Source organism: Lepidochelys kempii, chromosome 16 (genome assembly GCF_965140285.1).
Source record: "Lepidochelys kempii isolate rLepKem1 chromosome 16, rLepKem1.hap1, whole genome shotgun sequence".
Taxonomy (NCBI): Eukaryota; Metazoa; Chordata; order Testudines; family Cheloniidae; genus Lepidochelys; species Lepidochelys kempii.
The window spans coordinates 1,926,337-1,943,457 of NC_136395.1; positions in this window are offsets into that span (position 1 = coordinate 1,926,337).

Here is a 17,121-nt window from a genome sequence, read left to right on the forward strand (position 1 = left end):
CCCTGTTTACAGGTCTGTTTGCTCGCTCCTGTGCCGCTGCCTGACTGGCTACTACCTTTATAGGACCCCTAGTCAGTGAAGCCCCGCCCCCTAATCAGGGCTCAGCTTCTCTCCCAACACAAAGCCCCTACAAGCCTCTACACAAACAGATACCACCAATACAAAGCCAAACACACACAAATACCTTCTCCTCCAACAGAACTCCCACTCAAACTCCCCTGTTTACAGCTCTGTTTGCTAGCTCCTGTGTCGCTGCAGCTGTCTGTGCTGCTGACTGACTGGCTGCTACCTTTATAGGACCCCTAGTCAGTGAAGCCCCGCCCCCTAATCAGGGCTCAGCTTCTCTCCCAGCACAAAGCCTCTACACATACAGATACTCCCAATACAAAACCAAACACACACACAAAGACCTTCTCCTCCAACTGAACTCCCACTCAAACTCTCCTGTTTACAGCTCTGTTTGCTAGCTCCTGTGCCGCTGCAGCTGTCTGTGCCGCTACCTTTATAGGACCCCTAGTCAGTGAAGCCCCGTCCCCCAATCAGGGCTCCGCTTCTCTCCCAGCACAAAGCCCCTCCAAGCCTCTAAACATACAGATACTACCAATACAAAACCAAACACCTAGAAATACCTTCTCCTCCAACAGAACTCCCACTCAAACTCCCCTGTTTACAGCTTTGTTTGCTAGCTCCTGTGCCACTGCCTGACTGTCTGCTACCTTTATAGGACCCCTAGTCAGTGAAGCCCCGCCCCCTAATCAGGGCTCAGCTTCTCTCCCAGCACAAAGCCCCTCCAAGCCTCTAAACATACAGGTACTACCAATACAAAGCCAAACACACACAAATACCTTCTCCTCCAACAGAAAACCCACTCAAACTCCCCTGTTTACAGCTTTGTTTGCTAGCTCCTGTGCCGCTGCCTGACTGGCAGCTACCTTTATAGGACCCCTAGTCAGTGAAGCCCCGTCCCCTAATCAGGGCTCAGCTTGTCTCCCAGCACAAAGCCCCTGCACATACAGATACTGACAATACAAAACCAAACACACACAAATACCTTCTCCTCAAGCAGAACTCCCACTCCAACTCCCCTGTTTACAGCTCTGTTTGCTAGCTCCTGTGCCGCTGCAGCTGTCTTAGCAGCTGCCTGACTGGCTGCTACCTTTATAGGACCCCTAGTCAGTGAAGCCCCGCCCCCTAATCAGGGCTCAGCTTCTCTCCCAGCACAAAGCCCCTCCAAGCCTCTACATATATATATACTACCAATACAAAAAAACACACAAATACCTTCTCTTCCAACAGAACTCCCACTCAAACTCCCCTGTTTACAGCTCTGTTTGCTAGCTCCTGTGCCGCTGCCTGACTGGCTGCTACCTTTATAGGACCCCTCGTCAGTGAAGCCCCGCCCCCTAATCAGGGCTCAGCTTCTCTCACAGCACCTAGCCCCTCCAAGCCTCTACACATACAGATACTACCAATACAAAACCAAACACACACAAATACCTTCTCCTCCAACAGTACTCCCACTCAAACTCCCCTGCTTACAGCTCTGTTTGCTAGCTCCTGTGCCGCTGTCTGACTGGCTGCTACCTTTATAGGACCCCTAGTCAGTGAAGCCCCTCCCCCTAATCAGGGCTCAGCTTCTCTCCAAGCACAAAGCCCCTACACATACAGATACTACCAATACAAAGCCAAACACACACAAATACCTTCTCCTCCAACAGAACTCCCACTCAAACTCCCCTGTTTACAGCTCTGTTTGCTAGCTCCTGTGTCGCTGCAGCTGTCTGTGCTGCTGACTGACTGGCTGCTACCTTTATAGGACCCCTAGTCAGTGAAGCCCCGCCCCCTAATCAGGGCTCAGCTTCTCTCCCAGCACAAAGCCTCTACACATACAGATACTCCCAATACAAAACCAAACACACACACAAAGACCTTCTCCTCCAACTGAACTCCCACTCAAACTCTCCTGTTTACAGCTCTGTTTGCTAGCTCCTGTGCCGCTGCAGCTGTCTGTGCCGCTACCTTTATAGGACCCCTAGTCAGTGAAGCCCCGTCCCCCAATCAGGGCTCAGCTTCTCTCCCAGCACAAAGCCCCTCCAAGCCTCTACAAATACAGATACTACCAATACAAAACCAAACACCTAGAAATACCTTCTCCTCCAACAGAACTCCCACTCAAACTCCCCTGTTTACAGCTTTGTTTGCTAGCTCCTGTGCCACTGCCTGACTGTCTGCTACCTTTATAGGACCCCTAGTCAGTGAAGCCCCGCCCCCTAATCAGGGCTCAGCTTCTCTCCCAGCACAAAGCCCCTCCAAGCCTCTAAACATACAGGTACTACCAATAGAAAACCAAACACACACAAATACCTTCTCCTCCAACAGAACTCCCACTCAAACTCCCCTGTTTACAGCTCTGTTTGCTAGCTCCTGTGCCACTGCAGCTGTCTGTGCCGCTGCCTGACTGGCTGCTACCTTCATAGGACCCCTAGTCAGTGAAGCCCCGCCCCCTAATCAGGGCTCAGCTTCTCTCCCAGCACAAAGCCACTACACATACAGATACTACCAATACAAAAACCAACACACACACACAAATACCTTCTCCTCCAACAGAACTCCCACTCAAACTCCCCTGTTTACAGCTCTGTTTGCTAGCTCCTGTGCCGCTGCCTGACTGGCTGCTACCTTTATAGGACCCCTAGTCAGAGAAGCCCCACCCCCTAATCAGGGCTCAGCTTCTCTCCCAGCACAAAGCCCCTCCAAGCCTCTACACAAACAGATACCACCAATACAAAACCAAACACACACAAATACCTTCTCCTCCAACAGAACTCACACTCAAACTGCCCTGTTTACAGCTCTGTTTGCTAGCTCCTCTGCCGCTGCAGCTGACTGTGCCGCTGCCTGACTGGCTGCTCCCTTTATAGGACCCCTAGTCAGTGAAGCCCCGCCCCCTAATCAGGGCTCAACTTCTAACCCGGCACAAAGCCCCTACACATAGAGATACTACCAATACAAAACCAAACACACACAAATACCTTCTCCTCCAACAGAACTCCCACGCAAACTCCCCTGTTTACAGCTCTGTTGGCTAGCTCCTGTGCCGCTGCAGCTGTCTGTGCTGCTCCCTGACTGGCTGCTCCCTTTATAGGACCCCCAGTCAGTGAAGCCCCGCCCCCTAATCAGGGCTCAGCTTCTCTCCCAGCACAAAGCCTTTACACATACAGATACTAGCAATACAAAACCAAACACACACACAAAGACCTTCTCCTCCAACTGAACTCCCACTCAAACTCTCCTGTTTACAGCTCTGTTTCCTAGTTCCTGTGCCGATGCAGCTGTCTGTGCCGCTACCTTTATAGGACCCCTAGTCAGTGAAGCCCCGCCCCCTAATCAGGGCTCAGCTTCTCTCCCAACACAAAGCCCCTACAAGCCTCTACACAAACAGATACCACCAATACAAAGCCAAACACACACAAATACCTTCTCCTCCAACAGAAAACCCACTCAAACTCCCCTGTTTATAGCTTTGTTTGCTAGCTCCTGTGCCACTGCCTGACTGTCTGCTCCCTTTATAGGACCCCTAGTCAGTGAAGCCCCGCCCCCTAATCAGGGCTCAGCTTCTCTCCCAGCACAAAGCCCCTACACATACATATACTACCAATACAAAACCAAACACACACAAATAACTTCTCCTCCAACAGAACTCCCACACAAACTCCCCTGTTTACAGCTCTGTTTGCTAGCTCCTGTGTCGCTGCAGCTGTCTGTGCTGCTGCCTGACTGGCTGCTACCTTTATAGGACCCCTAGTCAGTGAAGCCCCGCCCCCTAATCAGGGCTCAGCTTCTATCCCAGCACAAAGCCTTTACACATACAGATACTAGCAATACAAAACCAAACACACACACAAAGACCTTCTCCTCCAACTGAACTCCCACTCAAACTCTCCTGTTTACAGCTCTGTTTGCTAGTTCCTGTGCCGCTGCAGCTGTCTGTGCCGCTACCTTTATAGGACCCCTAGTCAGTGAAGCCCCGCCCCCTAATCAGGGCTCAGCTTCTCTCCCAACACAAAGCCCCTACAAGCCTCTACACAAACAGATACCACCAATACAAAGCCAAACACACACAAATACCTTCTCCTCCAACAGAAAACCCACTCAAACTCCCCTGTTTACAGCTTTGTTTGCTAGCTCCTGTGCCACTGCCTGACTGTCTGCTACCTTTATAGGACCCCTAGTCAGTGAAGCCCCGCCCCCTAATCAGGGCTCAGCTTCTCTCCCAGCACAAAGCCCCTACACATACAGATACTACCAAGACAAAACCAAACACACACAAATACCTTCTCCTCCAACAGAACTCCCACTCACACTCCCCTGTTTACAGCTCTGTTTGCTAGCTCCTGTGCCGCTGCAGCTGTCTGTGCCGCTGCCTGACTGGCTGCTACCTTTACAGGACCCCTAGTCAGTGAAGCCCCGCCCCCTAATCAGGGCTCAGCTTCTCTCCCAGCACAAAGCCCCTCCAAGCCTCTACACATACAGATACTACCAATACAAAACCAAACACACACCAATACCTTCTCCTCCAACAGAACTCCCACTCAATCTCCCCTGTTCACAGCTCTGTTTGCTAGCTCCTGTGCCGCTGCCTGACTGGCTGCTACCTTTATAGGACCCCTAGTCAGGGAAGCCCCGCCCCCTAATCAGGGCTCAGCTTCTCTCCCAGCACAAAGCCCCTGCACATACAGATACTGACAATACAAAACCAAACACACACAAATACCTTCTCCTCCAACAGAACTCCCACTCAAACTCCCCTGTTTACAGCTCTGTTTGCTAGCTCCTGTGCCGCTGCAGCTGTCTGTGCCGCTGCCTGACTGGCTGCTACCTTTATACGACACCTCGTCAGTTAAGCCCCGCCCCCTAATCAGGGCTCAGCTTCTCTCGCAGCACCTAGCCCCTCCAAGCCTCTACACATACAGGTACTACCAATACAAAAACACACACAAATACCTTCTCCTCCAACAGAACTCCCACTCAAACTCCCCTGTTTACAGCTCTGTTTGCTAGCTCCTGTGCCGCTGCCTGACTAGCTGCTACCTTTATAGGACCCCTAGTCAGTGAAGCCCCGCCCCCTAATCAGGGCTCAGCTTCTCTCCCAGCACAAAGCCCGTACACATACAGATACTACCAATACAAAACCAAACATACACAAATACCTTCTCCTCCAGCGGAACTCCCACTCCAGCTCCCCTGTTTACAGCTCTGTTTGCTAGCTCCTGTGCCGCTGCAGCTGTCTTAGCAGCTGCCTGACTGGCTGCTACCTTTATAGGACCCCTAGTCAGTGAAGCCCCGCCCCCTAATCAGGGCTCAGCTTCTCTCCCAGCACAAAGCCCCTACACATACAGGTACTACCAATCCAAACCAAACACAAACAAATACCGTCTCCTCCAACAGAACTCCCACTCAAACTCCCCTGTTTACAGCTCTGTTTGCTAGCTCCTGTGCCGCTGCCTGACTGGCTGCTACCTTTATAGGACCCCTAGTCAGTGAAGCCCCGCCCCCTAATCAGGGCTCAGCTTCTCTCCCAGCACAAAGCCCGTACACATACGGATACTACCAATACAAAACCAAACACACACAAATACCTTCTCCTCCAGCGGAACTCCCACTCCAACTCCCCTGTTTACAGCTCTGTTTGCTAGCTCCTGTGCCGCTGCAGCTGTCTGTGCCGCTGCCTGACTGGCTGCTACCTTCATAGGACCCCTAGTCAGTGAAGCCCCGCCCCCTAATCAGGGCTCAGCTTCTCTCCCAGCACAAAGCCCCTTCAAACCTCTACACATTCAGATACTACCAATACAAAACCAAACACACACAAATACCATCTCCTCCAACAGAACTCCCACTCAAACTCCCCTGTTTACAGCTCTGTTTGCTAGCTCCTGTGCCGCTGCCTGACTGGCTGCTACCTTTATAGGACCCCTAGTCAGTGAAGCCCCGCCCCCTAATCAGGGCTCAACTTCTCTCCCAGCACAAAGCCCCTACACATACAGATACTGACAATACAAAACCAAAAACACACAAATATCTTCTCCTCCAACAGAACTCCCAATCAAACTGCCCTGTTTACAGGTCTGTTTGCTCGCTCCTGTGCCGCTGCCTGACTGGCTACTACCTTTATAGGACCCCTAGTCAGTGAAGCCCCGCCCCCTAATCAGGGCTCAGCTTCTCTCCCAACACAAAGCCCCTACAAGCCTCTACACAAACAGATACCACCAATACAAAGCCAAACACACACAAATACCTTCTCCTCCAACAGAACTCCCACTCAAACTCCCCTGTTTACAGCTCTGTTTGCTAGCTCCTGTGTCGCTGCAGCTGTCTGTGCTGCTGACTGACTGGCTGCTACCTTTATAGGACCCCTAGTCAGTGAAGCCCCGCCCCCTAATCAGGGCTCAGCTTCTCTCCCAGCACAAAGCCTCTACACATACAGATACTCCCAATACAAAACCAAACACACACACAAAGACCTTCTCCTCCAACTGAACTCCCACTCAAACTCTCCTGTTTACAGCTCTGTTTGCTAGCTCCTGTGCCGCTGCAGCTGTCTGTGCCGCTACCTTTATAGGACCCCTAGTCAGTGAAGCCCCGTCCCCCAATCAGGGCTCCGCTTCTCTCCCAGCACAAAGCCCCTCCAAGCCTCTAAACATACAGATACTACCAATACAAAACCAAACACCTAGAAATACCTTCTCCTCCAACAGAACTCCCACTCAAACTCCCCTGTTTACAGCTTTGTTTGCTAGCTCCTGTGCCACTGCCTGACTGTCTGCTACCTTTATAGGACCCCTAGTCAGTGAAGCCCCGCCCCCTAATCAGGGCTCAGCTTCTCTCCCAGCACAAAGCCCCTCCAAGCCTCTAAACATACAGGTACTACCAATACAAAGCCAAACACACACAAATACCTTCTCCTCCAACAGAAAACCCACTCAAACTCCCCTGTTTACAGCTTTGTTTGCTAGCTCCTGTGCCGCTGCCTGACTGGCAGCTACCTTTATAGGACCCCTAGTCAGTGAAGCCCCGTCCCCTAATCAGGGCTCAGCTTGTCTCCCAGCACAAAGCCCCTGCACATACAGATACTGACAATACAAAACCAAACACACACAAATACCTTCTCCTCAAGCAGAACTCCCACTCCAACTCCCCTGTTTACAGCTCTGTTTGCTAGCTCCTGTGCCGCTGCAGCTGTCTTAGCAGCTGCCTGACTGGCTGCTACCTTTATAGGACCCCTAGTCAGTGAAGCCCCGCCCCCTAATCAGGGCTCAGCTTCTCTCCCAGCACAAAGCCCCTCCAAGCCTCTACATATATATATACTACCAATACAAAAAAACACACAAATACCTTCTCTTCCAACAGAACTCCCACTCAAACTCCCCTGTTTACAGCTCTGTTTGCTAGCTCCTGTGCCGCTGCCTGACTGGCTGCTACCTTTATAGGACCCCTCGTCAGTGAAGCCCCGCCCCCTAATCAGGGCTCAGCTTCTCTCACAGCACCTAGCCCCTCCAAGCCTCTACACATACAGATACTACCAATACAAAACCAAACACACACAAATACCTTCTCCTCCAACAGTACTCCCACTCAAACTCCCCTGCTTACAGCTCTGTTTGCTAGCTCCTGTGCCGCTGTCTGACTGGCTGCTACCTTTATAGGACCCCTAGTCAGTGAAGCCCCTCCCCCTAATCAGGGCTCAGCTTCTCTCCAAGCACAAAGCCCCTACACATACAGATACTACCAATACAAAGCCAAACACACACAAATACCTTCTCCTCCAACAGAACTCCCACTCAAACTCCCCTGTTTACAGCTCTGTTTGCTAGCTCCTGTGTCGCTGCAGCTGTCTGTGCTGCTGACTGACTGGCTGCTACCTTTATAGGACCCCTAGTCAGTGAAGCCCCGCCCCCTAATCAGGGCTCAGCTTCTCTCCCAGCACAAAGCCTCTACACATACAGATACTCCCAATACAAAACCAAACACACACACAAAGACCTTCTCCTCCAACTGAACTCCCACTCAAACTCTCCTGTTTACAGCTCTGTTTGCTAGCTCCTGTGCCGCTGCAGCTGTCTGTGCCGCTACCTTTATAGGACCCCTAGTCAGTGAAGCCCCGTCCCCCAATCAGGGCTCAGCTTCTCTCCCAGCACAAAGCCCCTCCAAGCCTCTACAAATACAGATACTACCAATACAAAACCAAACACCTAGAAATACCTTCTCCTCCAACAGAACTCCCACTCAAACTCCCCTGTTTACAGCTTTGTTTGCTAGCTCCTGTGCCACTGCCTGACTGTCTGCTACCTTTATAGGACCCCTAGTCAGTGAAGCCCCGCCCCCTAATCAGGGCTCAGCTTCTCTCCCAGCACAAAGCCCCTCCAAGCCTCTAAACATACAGGTACTACCAATAGAAAACCAAACACACACAAATACCTTCTCCTCCAACAGAACTCCCACTCAAACTCCCCTGTTTACAGCTCTGTTTGCTAGCTCCTGTGCCACTGCAGCTGTCTGTGCCGCTGCCTGACTGGCTGCTACCTTCATAGGACCCCTAGTCAGTGAAGCCCCGCCCCCTAATCAGGGCTCAGCTTCTCTCCCAGCACAAAGCCACTACACATACAGATACTACCAATACAAAAACCAACACACACACACAAATACCTTCTCCTCCAACAGAACTCCCACTCAAACTCCCCTGTTTACAGCTCTGTTTGCTAGCTCCTGTGCCGCTGCCTGACTGGCTGCTACCTTTATAGGACCCCTAGTCAGAGAAGCCCCACCCCCTAATCAGGGCTCAGCTTCTCTCCCAGCACAAAGCCCCTCCAAGCCTCTACACAAACAGATACCACCAATACAAAACCAAACACACACAAATACCTTCTCCTCCAACAGAACTCACACTCAAACTGCCCTGTTTACAGCTCTGTTTGCTAGCTCCTCTGCCGCTGCAGCTGACTGTGCCGCTGCCTGACTGGCTGCTCCCTTTATAGGACCCCTAGTCAGTGAAGCCCCGCCCCCTAATCAGGGCTCAACTTCTAACCCGGCACAAAGCCCCTACACATAGAGATACTACCAATACAAAACCAAACACACACAAATACCTTCTCCTCCAACAGAACTCCCACGCAAACTCCCCTGTTTACAGCTCTGTTGGCTAGCTCCTGTGCCGCTGCAGCTGTCTGTGCTGCTCCCTGACTGGCTGCTCCCTTTATAGGACCCCCAGTCAGTGAAGCCCCGCCCCCTAATCAGGGCTCAGCTTCTCTCCCAGCACAAAGCCTTTACACATACAGATACTAGCAATACAAAACCAAACACACACACAAAGACCTTCTCCTCCAACTGAACTCCCACTCAAACTCTCCTGTTTACAGCTCTGTTTCCTAGTTCCTGTGCCGATGCAGCTGTCTGTGCCGCTACCTTTATAGGACCCCTAGTCAGTGAAGCCCCGCCCCCTAATCAGGGCTCAGCTTCTCTCCCAACACAAAGCCCCTACAAGCCTCTACACAAACAGATACCACCAATACAAAGCCAAACACACACAAATACCTTCTCCTCCAACAGAAAACCCACTCAAACTCCCCTGTTTATAGCTTTGTTTGCTAGCTCCTGTGCCACTGCCTGACTGTCTGCTCCCTTTATAGGACCCCTAGTCAGTGAAGCCCCGCCCCCTAATCAGGGCTCAGCTTCTCTCCCAGCACAAAGCCCCTACACATACATATACTACCAATACAAAACCAAACACACACAAATAACTTCTCCTCCAACAGAACTCCCACACAAACTCCCCTGTTTACAGCTCTGTTTGCTAGCTCCTGTGTCGCTGCAGCTGTCTGTGCTGCTGCCTGACTGGCTGCTACCTTTATAGGACCCCTAGTCAGTGAAGCCCCGCCCCCTAATCAGGGCTCAGCTTCTATCCCAGCACAAAGCCTTTACACATACAGATACTAGCAATACAAAACCAAACACACACACAAAGACCTTCTCCTCCAACTGAACTCCCACTCAAACTCTCCTGTTTACAGCTCTGTTTGCTAGTTCCTGTGCCGCTGCAGCTGTCTGTGCCGCTACCTTTATAGGACCCCTAGTCAGTGAAGCCCCGCCCCCTAATCAGGGCTCAGCTTCTCTCCCAACACAAAGCCCCTACAAGCCTCTACACAAACAGATACCACCAATACAAAGCCAAACACACACAAATACCTTCTCCTCCAACAGAAAACCCACTCAAACTCCCCTGTTTACAGCTTTGTTTGCTAGCTCCTGTGCCACTGCCTGACTGTCTGCTACCTTTATAGGACCCCTAGTCAGTGAAGCCCCGCCCCCTAATCAGGGCTCAGCTTCTCTCCCAGCACAAAGCCCCTACACATACAGATACTACCAAGACAAAACCAAACACACAAATACCTTCTCCTCCAACAGAACTCCCACTCACACTCCCCTGTTTACAGCTCTGTTTGCTAGCTCCTGTGCCGCTGCAGCTGTCTGTGCCGCTGCCTGACTGGCTGCTACCTTTACAGGACCCCTAGTCAGTGAAGCCCCGCCCCCTAATCAGGGCTCAGCTTCTCTCCCAGCACAAAGCCCCTCCAAGCCTCTACACATACAGATACTACCAATACAAAACCAAACACACACCAATACCTTCTCCTCCAACAGAACTCCCACTCAATCTCCCCTGTTCACAGCTCTGTTTGCTAGCTCCTGTGCCGCTGCCTGACTGGCTGCTACCTTTATAGGACCCCTAGTCAGGGAAGCCCCGCCCCCTAATCAGGGCTCAGCTTCTCTCCCAGCACAAAGCCCCTGCACATACAGATACTGACAATACAAAACCAAACACACACAAATACCTTCTCCTCCAACAGAACTCCCACTCAAACTCCCCTGTTTACAGCTCTGTTTGCTAGCTCCTGTGCCGCTGCAGCTGTCTGTGCCGCTGCCTGACTGGCTGCTACCTTTATACGACACCTCGTCAGTTAAGCCCCGCCCCCTAATCAGGGCTCAGCTTCTCTCGCAGCACCTAGCCCCTCCAAGCCTCTACACATACAGGTACTACCAATACAAAAACACACACAAATACCTTCTCCTCCAACAGAACTCCCACTCAAACTCCCCTGTTTACAGCTCTGTTTGCTAGCTCCTGTGCCGCTGCCTGACTAGCTGCTACCTTTATAGGACCCCTAGTCAGTGAAGCCCCGCCCCCTAATCAGGGCTCAGCTTCTCTCCCAGCACAAAGCCCGTACACATACAGATACTACCAATACAAAACCAAACATACACAAATACCTTCTCCTCCAGCGGAACTCCCACTCCAGCTCCCCTGTTTACAGCTCTGTTTGCTAGCTCCTGTGCCGCTGCAGCTGTCTTAGCAGCTGCCTGACTGGCTGCTACCTTTATAGGACCCCTAGTCAGTGAAGCCCCGCCCCCTAATCAGGGCTCAGCTTCTCTCCCAGCACAAAGCCCCTACACATACAGGTACTACCAATCCAAACCAAACACAAACAAATACCGTCTCCTCCAACAGAACTCCCACTCAAACTCCCCTGTTTACAGCTCTGTTTGCTAGCTCCTGTGCCGCTGCCTGACTGGCTGCTACCTTTATAGGACCCCTAGTCAGTGAAGCCCCGCCCCCTAATCAGGGCTCAGCTTCTCTCCCAGCACAAAGCCCGTACACATACGGATACTACCAATACAAAACCAAACACACACAAATACCTTCTCCTCCAGCGGAACTCCCACTCAAACTCCCCTGTTTACAGCTCTGTTTGCTAGCTCCTGTGCCGCTGCCTGACTGGCTGCTACCTTTATAGGACCCCTAGTCAGTGAAGCCCCGCCCCCTAATCAGGGCTCAACTTCTCTCCCAGCACAAAGCCCCTACACATACAGATACTGACAATACAAAACCAAAAACACACAAATACCTTCTCCTCCAACAGAACTCCCAATCAAACTGCCCTGTTTACAGGTCTGTTTGCTCGCTCCTGTGCCGCTGCCTGACTGGCTACTACCTTTATAGGACCCCTAGTCAGTGAAGCCCCGCCCCCTAATCAGGGCTCAGCTTCTCTCCCAACACAAAGCCCCTACAAGCCTCTACACAAACAGATACCACCAATACAAAGCCAAACACACACAAATACCTTAGCCTCCAACAGAAAACCCACTCAAACTCCCCTGTTTACAGCTTTGTTTGCTAGCTCCTGTGCCACTGCCTGACTGTCTGCTACCTTTATAGGACCCCTAGTCAGTGAAGCCCCGCCCCCTAATCAGGGCTCAGCTTCTCTCCCAGCACAAAGCCCCTCCAAGCCTCTAAACATACAGGAACTACCAATACAAAGCCAAACACACACAAATACCTTCTCCTCCAACAGAAAACCCACTCAAACTCCCCTGTTTACAGCTTTGTTTGCTAGCTCCTGTGCCGCTGCCTGACTGGCAGCTACCTTTATAGGACCCCTAGTCAGTGAAGCCCCGCCCCCTAATCAGGGCTCAGCTTGTCTCCCAGCACAAAGCCCCTGCACATACAGATACTGACAATACAAAACCAAACACACACAAATACCTTCTCCTCAAGCAGAACTCCCACTCCAACTCCCCTGTTTACAGCTCTGTTTGCTAGTTCCTGTGCCGCTGCAGCTGTCTTAGCAGCTGCCTGACTGGCTGCTACCTTTATAGGACCCCTAGTCAGTGAAGCCCCGCCCCCTAATCAGGGCTCAGCTTCTCTCCCAGCACAAAGCCCCTCCAAGCCTCTACCTATATATATACTACCAATACAAAAAAACACACAAATACCTTCTCTTCCAACAGAACTCCCACTCAAACTCCCCTGTTTACAGCTCTGTTTGCTAGCTCCTGTGCCGCTGCCTGACTGGCTGCTACCTTTATAGGACCCCTCGTCAGTGAAGCCCCGCCCCCTAATCAGGGCTCAGCTTCTCTCACAGCACCTAGCCCCTCCAAGCCTCTACACATACAGATACTACCAATACAAAACCAAACACACACAAATACCTTCTCCTCCAACAGTACTCCCACTCAAACTCCCCTGCTTACAGCTCTGTTTGCTAGCTCCTGTGCCGCTGTCTGACTGGCTGCTACCTTTATAGGACCCCTAGTCAGTGAAGCCCCTCCCCCTAATCAGGGCTCAGCTTCTCTCCAAGCACAAAGCCCCTACACATACAGATACTACCAATACAAAGCCAAACACACACAAATACCTTCTCCTCCAACAGAACTCCCACTCAAACTCCCCTGTTTACAGCTCTGTTTGCTAGCTCCTGTGTCGCTGCAGCTGTCTGTGCTGCTGACTGACTGGCTGCTACCTTTATAGGACCCCTAGTCAGTGAAGCCCCGCCCCCTAATCAGGGCTCAGCTTCTCTCCCAGCACAAAGCCTCTACACATACAGATACTCCCAATACAAAACCAAACACACACACAAAGACCTTCTCCTCCAACTGAACTCCCACTCAAACTCTCCTGTTTACAGCTCTGTTTGCTAGCTCCTGTGCCGCTGCAGCTGTCTGTGCCGCTACCTTTATAGGACCCCTAGTCAGTGAAGCCCCGTCCCCCAATCAGGGCTCCGCTTCTCTCCCAGCACAAAGCCCCTCCAAGCCTCTACACATACAGATACTACCAATACAAAACCAAACACCTAGAAATACCTTCTCCTCCAACAGAACTCCCACTCAAACTCCCCTGTTTACAGCTTTGTTTGCTAGCTCCTGTGCCACTGCCTGACTGTCTGCTACCTTTATAGGACCCCTAGTCAGTGAAGCCCCGCACCCTAATCAGGGCTCAGCTTCTCTCCCAGCACAAAGCCCCTCCAAGCCTCTAAACACACAGGTACTACCAATAGAAAACCAAACACACACAAATACCTTCTCCTCCAACAGAACTCCCACTCAAACTCCCCTGTTTACAGCTCTGTTTGCTAGCTCCTGTGCCGCTGCAGCTGTCTGTGCCGCTGCCTGACTGGCTGCTACCTTCATAGGACCCCTAGTCAGTGAAGCCCCGCCCCTAATCAGGGCTCAGCTTCTCTCCCAGCACAAAGCCCCTCCAAGCCTCTACACATACAGATACCACCAATACAAAACCAAACACACACAAATACCTTCTCCTCCAACAGTACTCCCACTCAAACTCCCCTGCTTACAGCTCTGTTTGCTAGCTCCTGTGCCGCTCTCTGACTGGCTGCTACCTTTATAGGACCCCTAGTCAGTGAAGCCCCGCCCCCTAATCAGGGCTCAGCTTCTCTCCAAGCACAAAGCCCCTACACATACAGATACTACCAATACAAAGCCAAACACACACAAATACCTTCTCCTCCAACAGAACTCCCACTCAAACTCCCCTGTTTACAGCTCTGTTTGCTAGCTCCTGTGCCGCTGCAGCTGTCTTAGCAGCTGCCTGACTGGCTGCTACCTTTATAGGACCCCTAGTCAGTGAAGCCCCGCCCCCTAATCAGGGCTCAGCTTCTCTCCCAGCACAAAGCCCCTGCACATACAGATACTGACAATACAAAACCAAACACACACAAATACCTTCTCCTCAAGCAGAACTCCCACTCCAACTCCCCTGTTTACAGCTCTGTTTGCTAGCTCCTGTGCCGCTGTCTGACTGGCTGCTACCTTTATAGGACCCCTAGTCAGTGAAGCCCCGCCCCCTAATCAGGGCTCAGCTTCTCTCCCAGCACAAAGCCGCTACACATACAGATACTACCAATACAAAAACCAACACACACACACAAATACCTTCTCCTCCAACAGAACTCCCACTCAAACTCCCCTGTTTACAGCTCTGTTTGCTAGCTCCTGTGCCGCTGCAGCTGTCTGTGCCGCTACCTTTATAGGACCCCTAGTCAGTGAAGCCCCGCCCCCTAATCAGGGCTCAGCTTCTAACCCGGCACAAAGCCCCTACACATAGAGATACTACCAATACAAAACCAAACACACACAAATAGCTTCTCCTCCAACAGAACTCCCACGCAAACTCCCCTGTTTACAGCTCTGTTTGCTAGCTCCTGTGCCGCTGCCTGACTGGCTGCTCCCTTTATAGGACCCCTAGTCAGTGAAGCCCCGCCCCCTAATCAGGGCTCAGCTTCTCTCCCAGCACAAAGCCCCTACACATACATATACTACCAATACAAAACCAAACACACACAAATAACTTCTCCTCCAACAGAACTCCCACACAAACTCCCCTGTTTACAGCTCTGTTTGCTAGCTCCTGTGTCGCTGCAGCTGTCTGTGCCGCTACCTTTATAGGACCCCTAGTCAGTGAAGCCCCGCCCCCTAATCAGGGCTCAGCTTCTCTCCCAACACAAAGCCCCTACAAGCCTCTACACAAACAGATACCACCAATACAAAGCCAAACACACACAAATAGCTTCTCCTCCAACAGAAAACCCACTCAAACTCCCCTGTTTACAGCTTTGTTTGCTAGCTCCTGTGCCACTGCCTGACTGTCTGCTACCTTTATAGGACCCCTAGTCAGTGAAGCCCCGCCCCCTAATCAGGGCTCAGCTTCTCTCCCAGCACAAAGCCCCTCCAAGCCTCTAAACATACAGGGACTACCAATAGAAAACCAAACACACACAAATACCTTCTCCTCCAACAGAACTCCCACTCAAACTCCCCTGTTTACAGCTTTGTTTGCTAGCTCCTGTGCCACTGCCTGACTGTCTGCTACCTTTATAGGACCCCTAGTCAGTGAAGCCCCGCCCCCTAATCAGGGCTCAGCTTCTCTCCCAGCACAAAGCCCCTACACGTACAGATACTACCAGTACAAAACCAAACACACACAAAAATACCTTCTCCTACAACAGAACTCCCACTCCAACTCCCCTGTTTACAGCTCTGTTTGCTAGCACCTGTGCTGCTGCAGCTGTCTGTGCCGCTGCATGACTGGCTGCTACCTTCATAGGACCCCTAGTCAGTGAAGCCCCGCCCCCTACTCAGGGCTCAGCTTCTCTCCCAGCACAAAGCCCCTACACATACAGATACTACCAATACAAAACCAAACACACACAAATAGCTTCTCCTCCAACAGAACTCCCACGCAAACTCCCCTGTTTACAGCTCTGTTTGCTAGCTCCTGTGCCGCTGCCTGACTGGCTGCTACCTTTATAGGACCCCTAGTCAGTGAAGCCCCGCCCCCTAATCAGTGCTCAGCTTCTCTCCCAGCACAAAGCCCCTCCAAGCCTCTACACATACAGATACTACCAATACAAAACCCAAAACACACAAATACCTTCTCCTCCAACAGAACTCCCACACAAACTCCCCTGTTTACAGCTCTGTTTGCTAGCTCCTGTGTCGCTGCAGCTGTCTGTGCTGCTGCCTGACTGGCTGCTACCTTTATAGGACCCCTAGTCAGTGAAGCCCCGCCCCCTAATCAGGGCTCAGCTTCTCTCCCAGCACAAAGCCTTTACACATACAGATACTAGCAATACAAAACCAAACACACACACACAAAGACCTTCTCCTCCAACAGAACTCCCACTCAAACTCCCCTGTTTACAGCTCTGTTTGCTAGCTCCTGTGCCGCTGCCTGACTGGCTGCTACCTTTATAGGACCCCTAGTCAGTGAAGCCCCGCCCCCTAATCAGGGCTCAGCTTCTCTTCCAACACAAAGCCCCTACAAGCCTCTACACAAACAGATAACACCAATAGAAAACCTAACACACAAAAATACCTTCTCCAACAGAACTCCCACTCAAACTCCCCTGTTTACAGCTCTGTTTGCTAGCTCCTGTGCCGCTGCCTGACTGGCTGCTACCTTTATAGGACCCCTAGTCAGTGAAGCCCCGCCCCCTAATCAGGGCTCAGCTTCTCTCACAGCACCTAGCCCCTCCAAGACTCTACACATACAGATACTACCAATACAAAACCAAACACACACAAATACCTTCTCCTCCAACAGTACTCCCACTCAAACTCCCCTGCTTACAGCTCTGTTTGCTAGCTCCTGTGCCGCTGTCTGACTGGCTGCTACCTTTATAGGACCCCTAGTCAGTGAAGCCCCGCCCCCTAATCAGGGCTCAGCTTCTCTCCAAGCACAAAGCCCCTACACATACAGATACTACCAATAGAAAG